Source organism: Protopterus annectens, chromosome 3.part1 (genome assembly GCF_019279795.1).
Source record: "Protopterus annectens isolate FY-2018-M chromosome 3.part1, PAN1.0, whole genome shotgun sequence".
NCBI classification, from domain to species: domain Eukaryota; kingdom Metazoa; phylum Chordata; order Ceratodontiformes; family Protopteridae; genus Protopterus; species Protopterus annectens.
Genome location: NC_056732.1, coordinates 691,295,987 through 691,315,406, shown reverse-complemented (window position 1 = coordinate 691,315,406; position 19,420 = coordinate 691,295,987). Strand labels below are relative to the sequence as shown.

Genomic DNA, 19,420 nt, shown 5'->3' with positions numbered 1-19,420 from the left:
AGTCCCAACAGAGATCTAAGCAACAACTAACAGTACAAACTCTAAAACCCAAAAAATATACTCAGATCTATATATTTGCAGATAGATTGGAAAGCAGTCTCTCAGAACACAAGTTCCAGCAATTAAATGCAGGCTGTTACTAACAGGTCTAATTTTATGCAAGTGATCCTTGAGTTAGATAACACACAAGCTGTAAAAACCAGGTATACCAACTGAAGACACGGCAGAAAATAGGGGTGGGGGGTGGGGAAAACAGTTTCAACAGAGATCTAAGCAACAACTAACAGTACAGAATCTAAAACCAAAAAATATACTCAGCTCTGTATATTTGCAGATAGATTGGAAAGCAGTCTTTCAGAACACAGGTTCCAGCAATTAAATGCAGGCTGTTACTAACAGGTCTAATTTTATGCAAGTGATCCTTGAGTCAGATAACACACAAGCTGTAAAAAAACAGTTATACCAGCTGAAGACACAGCAGAAAATAGTGGTGGGGTGGGGAAAACAGTTTCAAGAGAGATCTAAGCAACAACTAACAGTACAAACTCTAAAACCAAAAAATATACTCAGCTCTGTATATTTGCAGATAGATTGGAAAGCAGTCTCAGAACAGGGAGACAACAGTTTCAACAGAGATCTAAGCAGCAATTAACAAACACTAAAACCAAAAAATATATTCTCAGCTCTGTATATTTGCAGATAGAGTGGAAAGCAGTCTCTCAGAACACAAGTTCCAGCAATTAAATGCAGGCTGTTGCTAACAGGTCTAATTTTATTTTATTTTATTTATTTATTTTATTTTACATTTGTTGACCGGGCTAGTCTAGCTGGAGACATGTCCATTTTCAGTAGAGGCCCGGGGAGAAAAGCTCCAAGAATAATACAGATTTTCTTTACAAAGTTAAAAACAGGAGTTATACAGATAATAGAGACAGCAATATTACAAAAAAAAGTTTTTGCTTTTTTTTTGTTTTTTTTTTTCTTCAAATAGTACAAATTGGTGTTACCATGGTCATTTTGTAAGGTACAGAGTAGAATTAACATGGTCATTTTGTAAGGGACTGAGGTGTGATGTAGATATATATACTTGTAAGATATATGCAGTAATGTAGTTTATTGATACATAAAAGGTAGCTAGTAAGGGATGAGGAGGGATAAGTGAATATGAGAAGATTAAGTCAGGGTTAGTACAGGTACATAGCCAGTGGTTGTTAAGGTAGAGTTTCAAATTCCTTTTGAAAAGTGAGAGAGAAGTTTGAGATGTGATTTCAGAGGGAAGTTTATTCCAAAGTTTTCCTACAGAGTTAGAGAACAAAGACTCACCTGCTGTGTTGTTGGGTTTAGTAATATTGATCAGTAGTTTGTTAGAGGAGCGTAGAGATGTGAGGTTTTTATAAGGTGTAATGAGGCTAGAGAGTACTGGGATATTGTTAGGTAGATATAGAGTCTTATGGGCTATTATAAGCTGGTGATATTGAAGCTGATTAAGAAATTCAAGCCAGTTTAATTGTTTAAGATTTAGACAGTGATGGGTTCTGTAAGGAGAGCCTGTAGCAAATCTAGTAATATTATTATAGGAAGTAGTTAGTTTCCTGATGTTGTTCTTTGAGAGATTAGTATAAATGGGAGAGGCATAAAGCAGGGTGGATGTTAGTTGGGTTCTGGCTATAGCAGTCTTAGCTGCTGGTGTAAGATAAGGTTTAATTCTATAGAGGGATCCCAGTTTTTTGTTGACTGACTTTATTGTAGTGTTCATGTGAGTATCAAAGTTTAGATTATTGTCTATTGTTATTCCTAGAAGTTTAGTGGTAGGGTCAGGAGAGATAAGAGTACCACTGCTAGAAGTGAGACTGAAAGGTAAAGATGTGGACTTTTGGGTTGGTGAGAAGAGTAGCAGTTTAGTTTTTTTGGGATTCAGAAGGAGGCAGCGTTGAGAAAACCATAGTTCAACAGTATTGAATGCTTTTTGGGTAAGAGACTGTAGTTCAATTTGAGAAGAGGCTGAGCAGATTATGGTAGAATCATCTGCATATTGAATGCAGGTGGAGTAAGGAATGGCTGTTTGCAGGTCATTAATGAAGATGGAAAATAAGAGTGGGCCTAATATAGATCCTTGAGGGACACCAAGAGAGATAGGAAGGTAATCGGATACTTTATTTTTCCAGAGTACAGCCTGGTGGCGATTATCAAGGTAAGATGTAAACCAGTTCAAGACAAGAGGATCGAGTGAGAGAGTATTCAGTGTATGGAGTAGTAGTTGGTGGTTAACCATGTCAGAAGCTTTGGATAGGTCAATGAAGACTGCAGATGAAAGACGATTATTGTTACGATTATTGTTGATGCTGTTTGTGAATGATAGCAGTGCAGTGGTGGTACTATGGAAAGGTCTGAAGCCATGTTGACAGTTAGCGAGTAGGTTGTTCTGGAGAAGGTGGTTGAGTAGTTGTTTATGGATGCATTTTTCCATAATTTTTGCGATAGGGGAAAATAAAGCTATGGGGCGAAAGTTAGAAAAGTCATTGGAGCTCCCACCTTTGTGTAGTGGGATGATGTGTGAAATTTTCCATATTGAAGGGACAGTTCCTTCACTTATTGTTCTATTTATCAGAATAGAAATAGGGTAGGCAATAGCTTTCGCTCCTTTTTGCAAGAATTCTGCTGGGAGTTTGTCAGCTGAGGGGGTGGTAGGTTTTAACTTCTGTAGAAGAGAGGAAATGTAGGAGTTAGATACTGGTTGGAGGTGAAATAGAGGAGGTGGATTTGTAGAGGAAGTGGTCAGATTAGATGTGTCAGGAGATAGGTGGCTAGCTAGAGTTTGGATGGTATCAGTGAAGAAAGATTTAAAGGCATTTGCTGTTTGTGTGGGATTCTCAGGGTTAGAGCCTAGTGGGTTAGGTGTTATTAGTTGGCCTGGGTAAAGAAGATTATTAATAGAAGTCCAAAATTTTTGGGTTCTTTGAGAGAGGTTTGTTGTAGCTGAAGATAATAATTCTTTTTGTCTAGAAGTATGGCTTTTTTTGTATTGTTTCTGTGTTCTCTAAAGGTTTGGCGGTCTGTTGCATTCTTAGTTGTACGCCATTTTGCCCAGGATTTGTTTCTAAGTTGGATTTTTTGTTTAGTATTGTTAGTGAGCCAAGGGGCTGGTTTAGCTTTAATTCTAATAGAGCGAATTGGAGCGTGGTGATCCAGGGTGGCTAAGAATGTGGAGTTAAAGTATTCCACTGCTTCATTTAGAGGGAGATATTTTAATGGTATCCAATTACATTGTTTTAGTTCTGTTTGGAAAGGTTCTGGGTTAAATTCCTTTTTAGAGCATATTGTTCTGAGAGTGTTAGGGAATATTATGTTGGTTTTATGTCTGATAATATATGTAAGTGAGTGGTCACTTATATCATCTGGAAGGGTTCCTGTTGTGTAGGATTGCTGAGGATTATTAGTAAGTATCCAATCCAAGGTACTTTCTTTGTTATTGAGTCTATTAGTTCTGGTAGGGGAGTTTATAAGTTGTGAGAAGCCATACAGGTTAATGTGGGTAGAGGGATTAGTATTAGTACAGGAATTCCAATCTATATTAAAGTCGCCGAGGACCATGGTTTCTTGTGGGAGATTAATAGAAAGCCAGTTGAGGATATGCTCTAGTATATTGCTGTTATTTCCTGGGGGAAGATAAACACATATAATATTTATGGTTTTACTTGTGTTTACCTGAAGTTTACAGATAATTATTTCTGCAGAAGAGTCTATAGGTAAGTTAGGATGTAAGGTGCTGACTTGTAGCTCTGTTTTATAGAGGATTGCCACACCCCCTCCCTTTTTGGAAGTACGGTCAAGTCTGAAGATATTGTAGCCAGGTGGGGTAATTTCATTATCTTTAATGGTGGGTTTTACCCATGTTTCTGATAAACATAGGATATCAAATGGGTGAGATTGTAATAGGGCTTGTACCTGTGCAATTTTATTGCAAATACTACGTATGTTTAGATGTGCTATTGAGAGTGAGTTGGTAGGTTTGTTAGGTGTTTGGATTTTAGTTATGTTTTGTTTGTTGTTTGCATTAATACGGGAATAGATTGGGCCAGGGTTGGGGTGAATGTCTCCATCTAATAGTGAGTGGGGGAGTGTTAAAAGGTTAGGCTGTTGCAGTTTACAATAGAAGTCAAATAGTTTTCTAGTTTTTAGGTTAGAGTATTTAATGTGTTGTAGTCTGTGATATTTGGCTAGTAGGTAGTTGGGTTTGAAAATGAGGTTTAGGAGGTTGTGAGAGAAAGGTATTGTTGGTGTTGAGGTGTGTTTTGATGGGAAGGGAAGAGTATAGTGGAGTGAATGTTCATAGGAGGTATGGAGATATGTGATTGTTAGAGGAGGTATTAAAAAGACCCAAATAATGAAATATATTTTGTGGGGGCTAATTGGTGTAGTCATTTTAGAGGGTATAGAGGTTGAGAAAAGTGGGAGGTAGGTGTTAAAAGCCTAGAGGATATATAGTATTAGCTTTGTTGTTAGGAAATGGAAGGATGAGAGTTAGTTGTAAATGGGTGTGGTGAGAAAAAGGAGGTAGCTAGTGTTAATGATGTGTTATGTGTGATAGGTGTAGAGATTGGAGGGTGTGGCCTCAGGAGGAATAAATGTAGGAGTACTGGGGGCGGGTGGGAATTGGGGGCAGGGTAGGGGAGCGGAGTGAGCCCACAGGGCGAACGGAGCGGGTAGAGACAAAAGAGAGGACTATCAAGGAAGGCAATCAGTGAAATATGACAAATTCAGCAGGTAAGTTTGGAGGATCTGGAAGATGGAATGGGAGAGTGTGGAAGAAAGTCAAGAGGCTAGTAGGAAGATATCCAGGCTATGAAAGGAATAGATTAAAGCAGGGCTGAGGGAAGAAAAGTGATTTATAAGGAAGTGTCTAGAGGGGGGTAGAAGTACTGGAAAGGCTGGGAAGACTAGGGAAAGTGGAGATGAAGTGAAAGAAAAACAAGCAGAGGGTGGGGGGCTATGGCTGCTGGCTGATATGGCAGTTTAAATAGGACACCTAACAAGTATCACAAGATTAACCTATACATCTAGTAGAAGATACAATATTGTATGACATACTATTTTTGTTTTAGCTTGCCATTCAATCCAGGGGGTACTTTTGTTACCCAGGTGAGGAGATACACAGGCAGGCTGAGGTAGGTGAGTAGAGCTGGTGTTAGGAGTCCAGGAGGGCACAACCCAAGGTAGAGAAATTAGGTAAAAAAAGTATGCACAATATTTTTGTTTTAGCTTGCCATTCAATCCAGGGGGTACTTTTGTTACCCAGGTGAGGAGATACACAGGCAGGCTGAGGTAGGTTAGTAGAGCTGGTGTTAGGAGTCCAGGAGGGCACAACGCAAGGTAGAGAAATTAGGTAAAAAAAGTATGCACAATATTTTTGTTTTAGCTTGCCATTCAATCCAGGGGGTACTTTTGTTACCCAGGTGAGGAGATACACAGGCAGGCTGAGGTAGGTTAGTAGAGCTGGTGTTAGGAGTCCAGGAGGGCACAACGCAAGGTAGAGAAATTAGGTAAAAAAAGTATGCACAATATTTTTGTTTTAGCTTGCCATTCAATCCAGGGGGTACTTTTGTTACCCAGGTGAGGAGATACACAGGCAGGCTGAGGTAGGTGAGTAGAGCTGGTGTTAGGAGTCCAGGAGGGCACAACCCAAGGTAGAGAAATTAGGTAAAAAAAGTATGCACAATATTTTTGTTTTAGCTTGCCATTCAATCCAGGGGGTACTTTTGTTACCGAGGTGACGAGATACACAGGCAGGCTGAGGTAGGTGAGTAGAGCTGGTGTTAGGAGTCCAGGAGGGCACAACCCAAGATAGAGAAATTAGGTAAAACAAGTATGCACAATATTTTTGTTTTAGCTTGCCATTCAATCCAGGGGGTACTTTTGTTACCCAGGTGAGGAGATACACAGGCAGGCTGAGGTAGGTGAGTAGAGCTGGTGTTAGGAGTCCAGGAGGGCACAACCCAAGGTAGAGAAATTAGGTAAAAAAAGTATGCACAATATTTTTGTTTTAGCTTGCCATTCAGTCCAGGGGGTACTTGTGTTACCCAGGTGAGGAGATACATAGGCAGGCTGAGGTAGGTGAGTAGAGCTGGTGTTAGGAGTCCAGGAGGGCACAACCCAAGGTAGAGAAATTAGGTAAAAAAAGTATGCACAATATTTTTGTTTTAGCTTGCCATTCAATCCAGGGGGTACCTTTGTTACCCAGGTGAGGAGATACACAGGCAGGCTGAGGTAGGTGAGTAGAGCTGGTGTTAGGAGTCCAGGAGGGCACAACCCAAGGTAGAGAAATTAGGTAAAAAAAGTATGCACAATATTTTTGTTTTAGCTTGCCATTCAATCCAGGGGGTACTTTTGTTAAAGAAAAACACACACTACTGGATCCAAAATCCAACGAAATCTCCACAAAAAACGAAAGAAGCAGCACACACTGGATAAAGAATAATTTTTACTGGATTCTGGTACCTCGGCCTTCGCCTTCACATGGAATAATGTTGTAAAATACAAACCAGTATAAATGCACATCTTGCACAATTAATCATATCAATTAAATAATTAATCAAAGTAAATACTTCACTAGTTAAAGAGATATACATACATATAAATAAACTTATATATAAATAAATATTCTACAGAATAAATATTACTTTATATGTTATGATTCTAAATTCATACCATTGGGAAATAATGTTCCAAAATTTACAATAAACCTAGATTCCATATTCAATAGTTTATTCTGAAAATTAATATTACTTTCTCCCATTCCCCATGGTTTTGCCAAAATGCTGAATTTAAAACCAGAATGATCCCCCCCATGAAAATGGTGGAAGTGGCACGCAACTGGACTATGAAGTCTGTTGTCCCTAATATCCCCCAGATGTTCCAAGATTCTTAACTTAACCCTGCATTTTGTTTGTCCTATATACCATTTTTGTTCTATGCAGTTACAACCTATAATATATATCACCCCTGAGAAATTACAGTTGAAATGATCTAAAGCATGGTATGTCACCCCATTAATATTATGACCATCTAAATTAATAATTTTATCACAGATTTTACATTTCTTGCATGCAAAAGAGCCTGCATGTGATGCCCTATCCTTTTTGCCCTTACTTCTGATTAATTCCTTTAGATTTTTACATCTTGTATGAGAGAAAACAATGTTATGTGGAACGATGTTCCCTAAAAATTCATCACTCGTTATAATGGGCCACATATTCAGAACAATTTTCTTCAAAATTGAAGAAAAAGGAGAGAATTTGTTTACAAAAAATATTTTATCCATCACTACAGGAACTTTTTCCTTAAACAAAATTGAATTGTTCACAGTTCTCCTCCTGTCTTTAACTATATTTCCCTGTTCCTTCAAATTTAACATTTCTTCCACTTTAGTTCTATTTGAATAAACAATATTCATGGAATAACCTCTGTTCATCAATTTTCTACAAATGATGTCAAATTCCCTTTGTACATATATATTCTCAGATGTATTTGAAGCAATACGTCTAAATTCGCCAAAAGGCAAAGACTCAATTAAGGAATGGCTATGCATACTGTTTGCATGCAAAAAATTATTGACAGCTGTCTTTTTATGAAATGGTTTATGTTCTATTGTACCATTTGTACTAATGTAAAAATGTACATCCAAGAAATCCATGTTTTTAACATTAGTCCGATATGTAAAATCTAGTCCAAATGGATTCGATTTTAAACCCATAATAAATTCATCAAATTCTCCTGGGTTACCCCTGCACAAAAACAAAAGATCATCTATGAATCTCTTGTAAATCAAAACTTTATTTTGAAAAAACTTTGTTGTATAAATGAATACATTTTCAAAATAACCCATAAATAGAATGGCATAAGATGGTGCAAAACTGGCACCCATGGCCGTTCCCTCTTTTTGTAAGTAATATTTTTTGTTAAATTCAAACACATTATGAGTGAGACAAAATTCTACCAATAAGATGATAAAGTGGGTTTTTGGTCCTTCCCCCATAAAAGAATGGATAGCCTCTAAACCCCATTTCGTAGAAATGGACGTGTATAATGAAACCACATCCACACTGGCCCAATAATAATTATCATGCCAAATCTTTCCTCTGAAGCTATCACACACTTCTTTTGTGTTCTTTACATGGGAAGGAATTCTCACTAAATATTCTTTTAGTATAGAATCCAAAAATATACCCACATTTTGTAAAAAAGCCCCTTTTCCCGAGACTATTGGACGTCCAGGTGGATTGATTAAATCTTTATGTATTTTCGGCAAAATAAAAAATCTGGCATCATTTGGATTTTTGATATACAATTTCTTGACATCACTTTGGGAAAAGAAACCAAGCCTTTCACCTTTTTCATAACATATAAAGTAATATTTATTCTGTAGAATATTTATTTATATATGTTTATTTATATGTATGTATATTTCTTTAACTAGTGAAGTATTTACTTTGATTGATTAATTATTTAATTGATATGATTAATTGTGCAAGATGTGTATTTATACTGGTTTGTATTTTACAACATTATTCCATGTGAAGGCGAAGGCCGAGGTACCAGAATCCAGTAAAAATTATTCTTTATCCAGTGTGTGCTGCTTCTTTCGTTTTTTGTGGAGGTACTTTTGTTACCCAGGTGAGGAGATACACAGGCAGGCTGAGGTAGGTGAGTAGAGCTGGTGTTAGGAGTCCAGGAGGGCACAACCCAAGGTAGATAAATTAGGTAAAAAATGTATGCACAATGTTTTTGTTTTAGCTTGCCATTCAGTCCAGGGGGTACTTTTGTTACCCAGGTGAGGAGATACACAGGCAGGCTGAGGTAGGTGAGTAGAGCTGGTGTTAGGAGATCCAGGAGGGCACAACCCAAGGTAGAGAAATTAGGTAAAAAAAGTATGCACAAATTTAAATGTAAACCTACAAGCCAGGGAACGCACAGCAGCCACGCGGAGAGAAGGGAATCCTTGAGTTAGATAACACACAAGCTGTAAAAAACAGTTATACCAACTGAAGACATGGCAGAAAATAGGGGTAGGAGTGGGGAAAACAGTTTAAATTGAGATCTAAGCAACAACTAACAGTACAAACTCTAAAACCAAAAAATATACTCAGCTCTGTATATTTGCAGAGAGATTGGAAAGCAGTCTCTCAGAACAGGGAGACAACAGTTTCAACAGAGATCTAAGCAACAATTAAGCTCTATAACCAACAAAAAATATACTCAGCTCTGTATATTTGCAGATAGATTGGAAATCAGTCTCTCAAAACACAGGTTCCAGCAATTAAATGCAGGCTGTTACTAACAGGTCTAATTTTATGCAAGTGATCCTTGAGTTAGATAACACACAAGCTGTAAAAACAGTTATACCAACTGAAGACACGGCAGAAAATAGGGGGGGGGGGCAGTTTCTAACAGTACAAACTCTAAAACCACAAAAATATACTCAGCTCAGTATATTTGCAGATAGATTGGAAAGCAGTCACTCAGAACAGGGAGACAACAGTTTCAACAGAGATCTAAGCAACAATTAACAAACTCTAAAACCAAAAAAAATATACTCAGCTCTGTATATTTGCAGATAGATTGGAAAGCAGTCTCTCAAAACACAGGTTCCAGCAAATAAATGCAGGCTGTTACTAACAGCTCTAATTTTATGCAAGTGTTCCTTGAGTTAGATAACACACAAGCTGTAAAAACCAGTTATACCAACAGAAGCCATGGCAGAAACTGGGGGGGGGGGGCAGTTTCAACAGAGATTTAAGCAACAACTAACAGTACAATCTCTAAAACCAAAAAAATATACTCAGCTCTGTATATTTGCAGATAGATTGGAAAGCAGTCTCTCAGAACAGGGAGACAACAGTTTCAACAGAGATCTAAGCAACAATTAACAAACTCTAAAAACAAAAAAATATATACTCAGCTCTGTATATTTGCAGATAGATTGAAAAGCAGTCTCTCAGAACACAGTTTCCAGCAATTAAATGCAGGCTGTTACTAAGAGGTCTAATTTTATGCAAGTGATCCTTGAGTTAGATAGCACACAAGCTGTAAAAAACAGTTATACCAACTGAAGACATGGCAGAAAATAGGGGGTGGGGTGGGGAAAACAGTTTCAACAGAGATATAAGTAACAACTAACAGTACAAACTCTAAAACCAAAAAATATACTCAGCACTGTATATTTGCAGATAGAGTGGAAAGCAGTCTCTCAGAACACAGGTTCCAGCAATTAAATGCAGGCTGTTACTAACAGGTCTAATTTTATGCAAGTGCTCCTTGAGTTAGATAACACACAAGCTGTAAATACCAGTTATACCAACCGAAGACACGGCAGAAAATGAGGGGGACAGTTTCAACAGAGATCTAAGCAACAACTAACAGTACAAACTCTAAAACCAAAAAAATATATTCAGCTCTGTATATTTGCAGGTAGATTGGAAAGCAGTCTCTCAGAATTGAGAGACAACAGTTTCAACAGAGATTTAAGCAACAATTAACAAACTCTAAAACCAAAAAAAACATACTCAGCTCTGTATATTTGCAGATAGATTGAAAAGCAGTCAGTCTCTCAGAACACAGGTTCCAGCAATTAAATGCAGGCTGTTACTAACAGGTCTAATTTTATGCAAGTGATCCTTGAGTTAGATAACACACAAGTTGTAAAAAACAGTTATACCAACTGAAGACACAGCAGAAAATAGGGGGGGGGGCGTTTCAACAGAGATCTAAGCAATAACTAACAGTACAAACTCTAAAACCAAAAAAATATACTCGGCTCTGTATATTTGTAGATAGATTGGAAAGCAGTCTCTCAGAACAGGGAGACAACAGTTTCAACAGAGATCTAAGCAACAATTAACCTCTAAAACCAAAAAATTATATACTCAGCTCTGTATATTTGCAGATAGATTGGAAAGCAGTCTCTCAGAACACAGGCTCCAGCAATTAAATGGCTTAAATGTCCTTTGGTTAGACCTTCTTCCAGCCACAAAAAGAAAAAAAAATTGTTAAGCAGCCTTTGCTACCACAGCATGCTGGCAAATTGCCTTAGCCACAGGTGGGTGACTGTGCTGTGGCCACAGCTAGTTCCTCAGACAGCTGTTTTTTTCTTCTTATCCCTCTGGTGTAGTCCATATAGCTGCTATGTCCTCTGAAGCTGTTGGGATCCTCTCAGTGCACTCTTTCAGTCATAGGAGAAGGACAGAGATTGTACCCCTTCTTAGGCAGATTGTTGTGCCCATCCCTGGTGAAGCTGCTTTTGGCAATACTGGCTCTGATTTTGCACATTTGTTCTTCAAAAAGAGAAAAAATACTAAACCTTTATCTTCTCCTGTGTCAGCTGCTCTTCTCTTGTCTCAGTTGCCCTAGACAGGAGTAATTTATTTAGCTTATCTCAGAGTTTTTTACAGGCTCTTGACCCTTCTTGTAAGACAGTTTCTGGCAAAACAAAAAGAGATTCCTCTTTCCCTGAAATGTTCAATAAATGAAATATGCAGGAGGTTGTGAAGGAACAGGTGCAGTTTCTTCTTCTTAGGTTTCTGATTCAGATTCTGAGGATTGTGTGGTATCTGATTCTCCCTGTGAGGGATTCTCTCTCTCTTTTTCTCAGACTATTTCAAGGATGCTTCAAAATTTTCAGTGGGAGAATAATGAGGTCTGTCAGTCCCTAAGAAAATATAATTTGTTTCATTTAGAATTTCCAGAACCTTCTCCTATCCCTCCAAGTTCTGTCAGCTTTGGAAGTTGTTTTTTTGTCACAGCCTGTGATTTCCTTGACAGTCAACTTGCTACCTCTTGAAAAATTATATGGAGCTTACTTGCTGCTTACTTGCTTGCTGTTTACTGCTGAATCAGAGACACATAGCTCTGCATGACTCCATCTGTAGTCTGTTTAAAGCACCAAGCCTTTCAAATTGCACACTGATAAAGAAATATATTTTGCAGCTATAAGCAGTTACAGATAACTTATTTTATAACAAACCACACGTAGTCTGTCAGATTTGTAGCATATATTTACAAAGTTTTCCTTCATTACAGATATGAATGATGACTTCTACAAAATACCTCTCTCTGTCCTTCTCTCACATAACTGAATTACTACAATAGCTATATACAGAGCTAGTCACGCACACAAGAGATTGTTATTTCCTCAGTATATTTTTCTGGACTTCTATGGGAAGTCACATAATGTCTGTTTTTAGACTTTTCTATTGTCCTTTTGTGATTTAAGCACTTTTGCTGATGTGAGGATGCCATTCTGAAAGGAAACATCTGTATAAGCTGTTCCTACTGGAAAAACATCACGTATTGCTGAATTTATAAAAAAGGATGTCTGTTAATAGATATTTGTTCTACAAATATGCGAAAATCATGTAATGCTTGTTTACCAGTATTGCTTTGTTAGGCATTTTCTGATGCTGTGAAGAGAAGCCTGTCTGTTATACATATAGTATGAATGCACATTGTGAACTCTATACATATATTCAAGCAAACTTTTTCTTTCAGCATATTTACAACAGAATTAATCTCAGCCTTATATTCATAATATCTAACACCTCTAAGAAAGCGGGAAGACTGTCTAAAGTTCCTAATTCTTTCAGTTTTTTACTCCATTCCCTGAACAGATTGAACAGCTATAGCTGTAATAAACCCAGCTGCTGCTTGAACATTTAGTTACTTCTAATCCTTATCAGAAGACACGGATGAGAAAGATTGATTTTGATAAGTTTAAAGAAAAAGTGTTTGCTTCTACCAGCTTGATTTTTCATAGGTTCATAAGTAAGTACTAGGCTAGCTTCCCTTTTGGACTGTTTTAAGCATAACCAATTTCCCTTAAAAGTGGGAATAAAACCCTGTACCCTGTGTCTATGAGATAAACACCTTAACCATTATGGTAACTCCCAGTCCCAAAATTAATCCAAGCACCTGGTGTGGGAATACAACCCGCACCATTCTGAACCAAAGGCAAGTGTGCTACCTGTTGAGCTACTGAGTTTGCAAAATTATTATTTATTTATTTATTTAATATAATTCCAAGCTGTCAGGCTCATATGTTGAAGTTTATCCTGACTAACTGTGAAAGTATGAGGAATATTTTGGCATTGCCTTCCGCTTGTGAGGAAAAGTCTGCATTGTGTAGTTTAGTTTCTTTTATTTCTGAAGTCACTACTCATTGTTTGAAATATGTTAACGACTATGTAGATATGACTTCAAGAGCTGCTGCCAGTGAAATTATTTTAAGGAGGTTTACCTGGCTGCATTCTCAGAACCTCACAGAATATATCAAAAAAGGACATTTTTAATTGTCCCTTGGATAAAGATTTAGTTTTTAGACTTTCTGCTGCAGAAGTTATCAAAAAGTGTGATTAGAGAGGAAAGCTGACTCAGATTCAGGGAATCTGTTAGATTTTCAGCTCTCCTTCTCCGAGTTTTCCAAGGGATTCTCTGTTCCATTATCTAACTGTGGTAAAAAAAAAACAAAAAAAAAAAAAAACAAGGTAAACAGTCTCAGCAGAATGCTGATAAGCAGAAGTTTGAAAAGCAGTGGCAGGGAGGGTCCAAAAAGAAAGCAGAACCCCCCAGAACAAAGGACTTTCATATCAGTCAGAATTACTATATGCGGGACCTTGTCCCCTGTCCCACCTGTCAGACCCTTAATCCCTCCAGAAAGTCTGAATGTCCAGTTCTGTCTTTGGCAATAGATTATTTCTGACAAATGAGTCTTGAATGTAATTCCTTTAGGCTACAATTGGCAATGAGAGAAACTTTTTCTCTTCTTGGGGTTTCCTCGTCATCCACCAGACTAGACTCTTCTGTCCTTCTGTATTACGCCATTTGCTATCTCAGGGAGTAAAAAAAGCTGTTCCTCTTTCTCAATTAGGGGGAGATTTTTACTCAAGAATGTTTTTAGTGCCAAAGAAAGAAAATTCTTAGAGACCAGTTTGAGATTTTTCTTTCTCAAACCAGTTTATGATAATACCCAAGTTTAAAGTGCTTTTACTTTACAACCTGTTACCCCTCATAAGAGGTTTATCACGTTCCCTTTCGTCCAGATTTTATTTATTTTGAATTTATTAACCAGGGTAGAGCACTGATCCCATTGGACTTTTTCAACACAAATACAAACACAATAGAAACAAGGCAGTATATACTGAGTGAACAACAAAATATAATATAATATATATATATATATATATATATATATATATATATATATATATATATATATATATATATATACAAAGTGAATATCGTAGTTAGTTTGAGGGTATAAAGGCAATAGATAAATTACATTATATAAAGAATGACTGACAAAACACAATATTATACATGCATTATAAACAGAGTGGAAATCAGAGTTGGCTTGCTGAAAGAATCACAATAAACAACAGAGTGAGAAAAACAGAGTGAAAGGAAGGTATGTAGAAGGAAGAAGAGTATGAAGAGGTTAAGTTATATGACCAAAGAGATAACATTTGCATTTTCCTAGAGTCTTGAAATGCATTTTTATTTCTGATTGGAAGATGGGGTAAGAGGAATTATCTTTAAGAAAGGGAGGGAGAGATTCCCACAATTTGAGACCAAGGACTGAGAAAGCATGAGCTATGCAGTGAAGCCTAGTTTTGGAGGTTAGGAGGAGAGGACATGAGTAGTTAATGTGTCTAAGGGTGTATGTTGGTGCATCTCTGAATAATCTGTAGGCTGTTAAGGGGACGGTATCTTTCTTGATAAGTTTGAATAGTTGAAAGGCAAGTAGAAAGTCACCATATTTTTTTTACAGGTAACCGGTTAGCTTTTTCAGTGGTTTTGTAGTGGTGTTCATTTCTTCTGGAGATAATTTTGTGATCCCCAGGGCCCCTTCAAGTGTACAGTGATGTGGTACATAAAGATACAAGGGAAGCCAGATCTTACCCCCTGTGCAGATTGGCCATGTTAGTGCACACTCTCTATACAGGTGTATTACATTCTGTTAGAGCAAAATTGTGTGTTAGACAAGCTGAATAGGATCAAGGCAGACCTGTATGAATGGAAACTGAATTATGGGGTTATCCAATATTTGATCCATCTGTGGGGGATTCCTTAGATGGACCTTTTTGCCTCCTTTCTAAACAATCAACTGGCAAAATTATTTTCCAGGACTTATTCAAGACCTGGAAGACAGATTTATTTTATTTTCCTTAGATAGTAATGTTCCTGTATGCTTTCCATCCTTTCAACTAATTTCCAGGGTACTTGTGAAGATTCAGAAGGATTCCTCAAAGATCATTGTGTTGACTCCCTTCTGGCTCAGGCAACAGGGGTTCTTCCTTTATTTGGAACTGGCCAGAGGCAGTTACCACAAGCTTCCTCACAGGCTGGATTTGCTCATACAAGATCAGAAGTGTTTGCTACATCCCAACCCCAAACAACTACAACTGACTGCCTGGACGATATGGTTTTTAACTCTCTTTAGACACCTGTTTTTTGAGGAAGTACAGCACGTACTAATGGAGGCAAGAAGGCCGGCTACTATTACCTCATATATATATTTAAGCAAATGGAAAAGGTTTTCTAGTTGGTGCCAACAAAACAACCAGCACCCATTCAAGGCCAGTGTTTCTCTACAGTTACAGTATTTGTGTGAGTTACTATCCTATGGCCTATATTACTATTCTGTCAAGGTAATTTATCAGCCCTTTCAGCATGTATGACCATGGATCCCCTCTTTAAAACCAGTCTTATGTGAAAATGTTTTTGAAAGAATTGTTTCATAAGAAGCCTCCTAGAAAACCAGTGACTCCTCCATGGGACCTTAATTATGTGTTATAGAACCTTAGACTTGCTCCATTTGAACCAGCTTATCTGGTTGACTTGAAGTTCTTAACATGGAAAACAGCTTTGGTGATTGGTCTGAATTCTGCAGGAAGAATATCTGAGTTGCAAGCTCTTATGATGGGTCAGTTGTATCTCATACTTCACAGGCATTGGGTTTCTATGAGAACTAGTTTTTCCTTTACGTCTTAAGTGGCATCCACATTTTCTTTATGCTGATCTCTCCATTTCCTTGATTTCTTTCCCAAACCCAAAAATTGAAGGTGAAAGGATACTTAATTCCTTGAATGTCCACAGAAAACTCAGGTAAAATCTTTCAGGGCTTCTGATCACTTGTTCATTTCTTGTGAAGGTAAGAAGAAGGAACATCCTGTATCAAAACAGATTATTTCCAAGTGGCTGTTTCAAGTTGTTACCTTCTGTTATTCCCACCACAACAAAACTATCCCAGCCAAGGTCAAGACTCGTTCCAGGAGGTCCCTGGCTTCACCTAGGGGTTTTTGGAAAGTGTTGGACTGTATAAGTATTCTAGAAGCAACAACGTGGTCTTCTGTGCATACTTTTTTAAAGCACTATAACTAGATTTCCTTCTGCAGGTCTAGGACAGGCTTTGCTGGGATTATTCTCCATGGGCTCCTAGACCCTTCCATCTCCCAGTTGTTTTAAGCTGGGGTAATTTTCCCATATAGCTTAGGCTACTGCAGCAGCGATCAATATGAAGAACACAGTACAAATGAGTAAGTAAACTTACTACAACAATAGATGTTCGAGTGATCACTCTTGCAGCAGCTGTTTCCTCTGTCCATCCCTCTTGTTTCTGATTTTTTTTGTGTGTGTTTTTTATGCCAGGGTGTAGACGTGTACTTTTTCTTTTCTTAGCAGCATCCTCTCTGGGCTTAACCTGCCTCTCTCAGTTGACATGAAAGCTCTGAAGGCCTTGGCACCAAAATAATTTTCTTAGTCAGTTCAGCTTAAACTAACTAATGGCTTGGGTGCACAGAAGATGCCCTGAAGCTTTTGAAGGTGGCTGGCTGTTATATCATATGCAGAATGTAACCCATATAGCTTAGGCTACTAAGCAGTAATCATTTGAACATCTACTGTTATGGGAAGTTTGCTTACATGACTATATTCTTTTACCAATAAGCAATATATTCTATGGTTGTTCTTTTCCCACAAAGTTTATTGATGATTGCAGACTGGAGGTTATCAAAACAAATTCTGACACTCAAGTTCTCCAACAAAGGCTGAACCACACAAATGTTTGGTGTGTTAGTCATGGGCTTATCTGTAATGTCAAGAAACGCAGCATCACTGCATACCATGACAACAACACTGCACTTAAATCTGGTTAGAAAACCTTTATAAGTAGCACAACTTAAATTTTGTTGTATCTCTTCAAGGACCAAAGAAGATAAAGGCCCACCTTATCCCCCTACCCTTATTAAAGCTATCATTGAATATAACTCTGTTTGGCTTCTGTCTTTAAAAGCACCTAAACCAGCTTCAGAGCTCTCTGTGCTTCCTCTTCAGTACCCTGGAATAATCTAATAGACTAACGGCTCTATCTCACAACTCAGTGTTGTATAGGCTCCCGAGGTGATTACTCTTTAGTGTTTCATTCTTTGAATGGTACCACACTGTTTGAACTCCTTCATTTAAGTAGAACCAGTAGCAAAGCAAACATCTGCTCTACCACTTTGAAAATACCAGCTGGTGAGACAAGTACCTAACCCAGTTTTGAATAAGATCTCCTTATGTATTAAGCAAAGTACTGTGCTAGCAACATTTAAAATATTCTGGATGACTGGCTGGGTGATTACAAATTTTCATCTTGGGTATTATTTGCGGAAATTTTACTGGTGGACACTATTAATCTGCCACCGATATTATGTGATATGTCTGCCTTTCTCAATAGTTTTCTTGACTGTAAGCTTAGTAAGAAACTGTGACCCTGTCAGTATGAGATGGCTTGGAGAAAAGAGGAGAAACACAATATGCTATCCTAACAAATCACACCCCTTCAGGTATTGACTCAGATCAAAAAGAACTTCACCCAGCTGTTCAGTATCTAGAATATTTTTTTTTTAAATAAAGCAATATATTGTACGTGTAGGTAAGATGTAATTTTAGCTCTACAGTACTTCCAGTGGTTAACTGAAATGTGTAAATAGTATGTATGTATTCATTAATTTGAAGGCAGTAGCTCATGAGAGAATTTGTATGTTTCTAAAGCTACCGTGGTAACATGTAAAACATAGTACAGTCTTCAAAGCTGTAAATTGTTCCATTTTTGTCATACTAGGTATGACTGACGAGTAACACCTTGCATCAGAAGTTGTGCCATTTTTAACTCTTAGAGACTTCTTGCATCAGAATAGGTAGACATAGCACGAGGCTGGAACTGTTATGACAGTAGAACAAATAAGGATGTAGGCAAGTCCCAGACATGTTTGTGACATCTATCTTCTAAGCTATGTTTCATCAAGTTTACTTCACTTTGAAAACCAAGTATGTGATCCAGCCAAAACTCCCCCTGTAGGGGCATAATAAACATGGAGGTGCACAAAATTATGTGGTAAATAGGTGACATCAGTTTGCAAGGATTATGAATGTCCAGATCCTAAAAATGAAGTGGTTGTACTAAGGAAGTGTTGGAGATGTTTGACACAACATTGTAATATGGCATTTCGTATGTTAGTTTGATTCACTGCTCTTTGACTTACCTTTCATTAATTTTTGTAAACTGAATGAACTATAGCTTGTAAAGGACAAAAATCACACACAAATATATTATTTTTTTCAGAGAGAGAGGCAAGCCACCTGTACCTCTTTTGTGAGAAACAGGTCTCATATTCCCCTCATACTTTTGTATACTAATTCCACAGCACAACAGTGGGGAAAATGAAGTACCCCTTAACACATATATAGATCTTGCATAAACTGTGTGATTGCTTTGAACAATAGAAATACATTTGTTTTCATTGAACCACTCTAAGAATGTATTCACAAGCTGCTCAGTGACACTGCACTTAGCCAAATGCAGAATAGTCCAATATTGTACAAGGCATATGAGTCACAGGAATAGTAGCACTTAGCAAAGTTCCAGAGGCACATGTCAGAATAGCTCCCAAAAGAGCATTTCTGTATCCTCATAGTTATAACTTTTTGGTGTTAAGATGCACTACATTTTGAAAGATGGCAGTGTTACCACTAACATTCTGTGCATGCCACTGCAATCAGCTGTGCAATGTTTTGTATTAGACCTCTTTCCTTCTTCAGTTTTAAAAAGTGCATTTCCCCTTAGGGAAGGTACAGAATTATGGTTTCATATGAGCCACATGAAGATATAACCCTAGAACTCCACTGCCCAAAGCAATCCTGCCCATAGGCTATTTGGTCCACCTAACAGCCTGTACAGTAAATGTTGCATTCTAACCTTTCTGCACTTTTTGATCCCTTTATGGCATCTTCGTACAAGGTGTATCCTATTCTTCATATGCCATGAGTATTTACTTTCTCATATTCTCACTAGTACTTTACCAGCTGCAGTCAGTGCACAAATTCACACAGA

General features: G+C 37.7%; 1 protein-coding gene across 1 annotated transcript in view; it reads left to right on the top strand.

Moving 5' to 3' along the window:
• The window catches only part of KCNQ3 (potassium voltage-gated channel subfamily Q member 3), a 1,103,931-nt gene that overhangs the window by 283,658 nt on the left and 800,853 nt on the right, over positions 1-19,420 (top strand). The window lies entirely within an intron of this gene.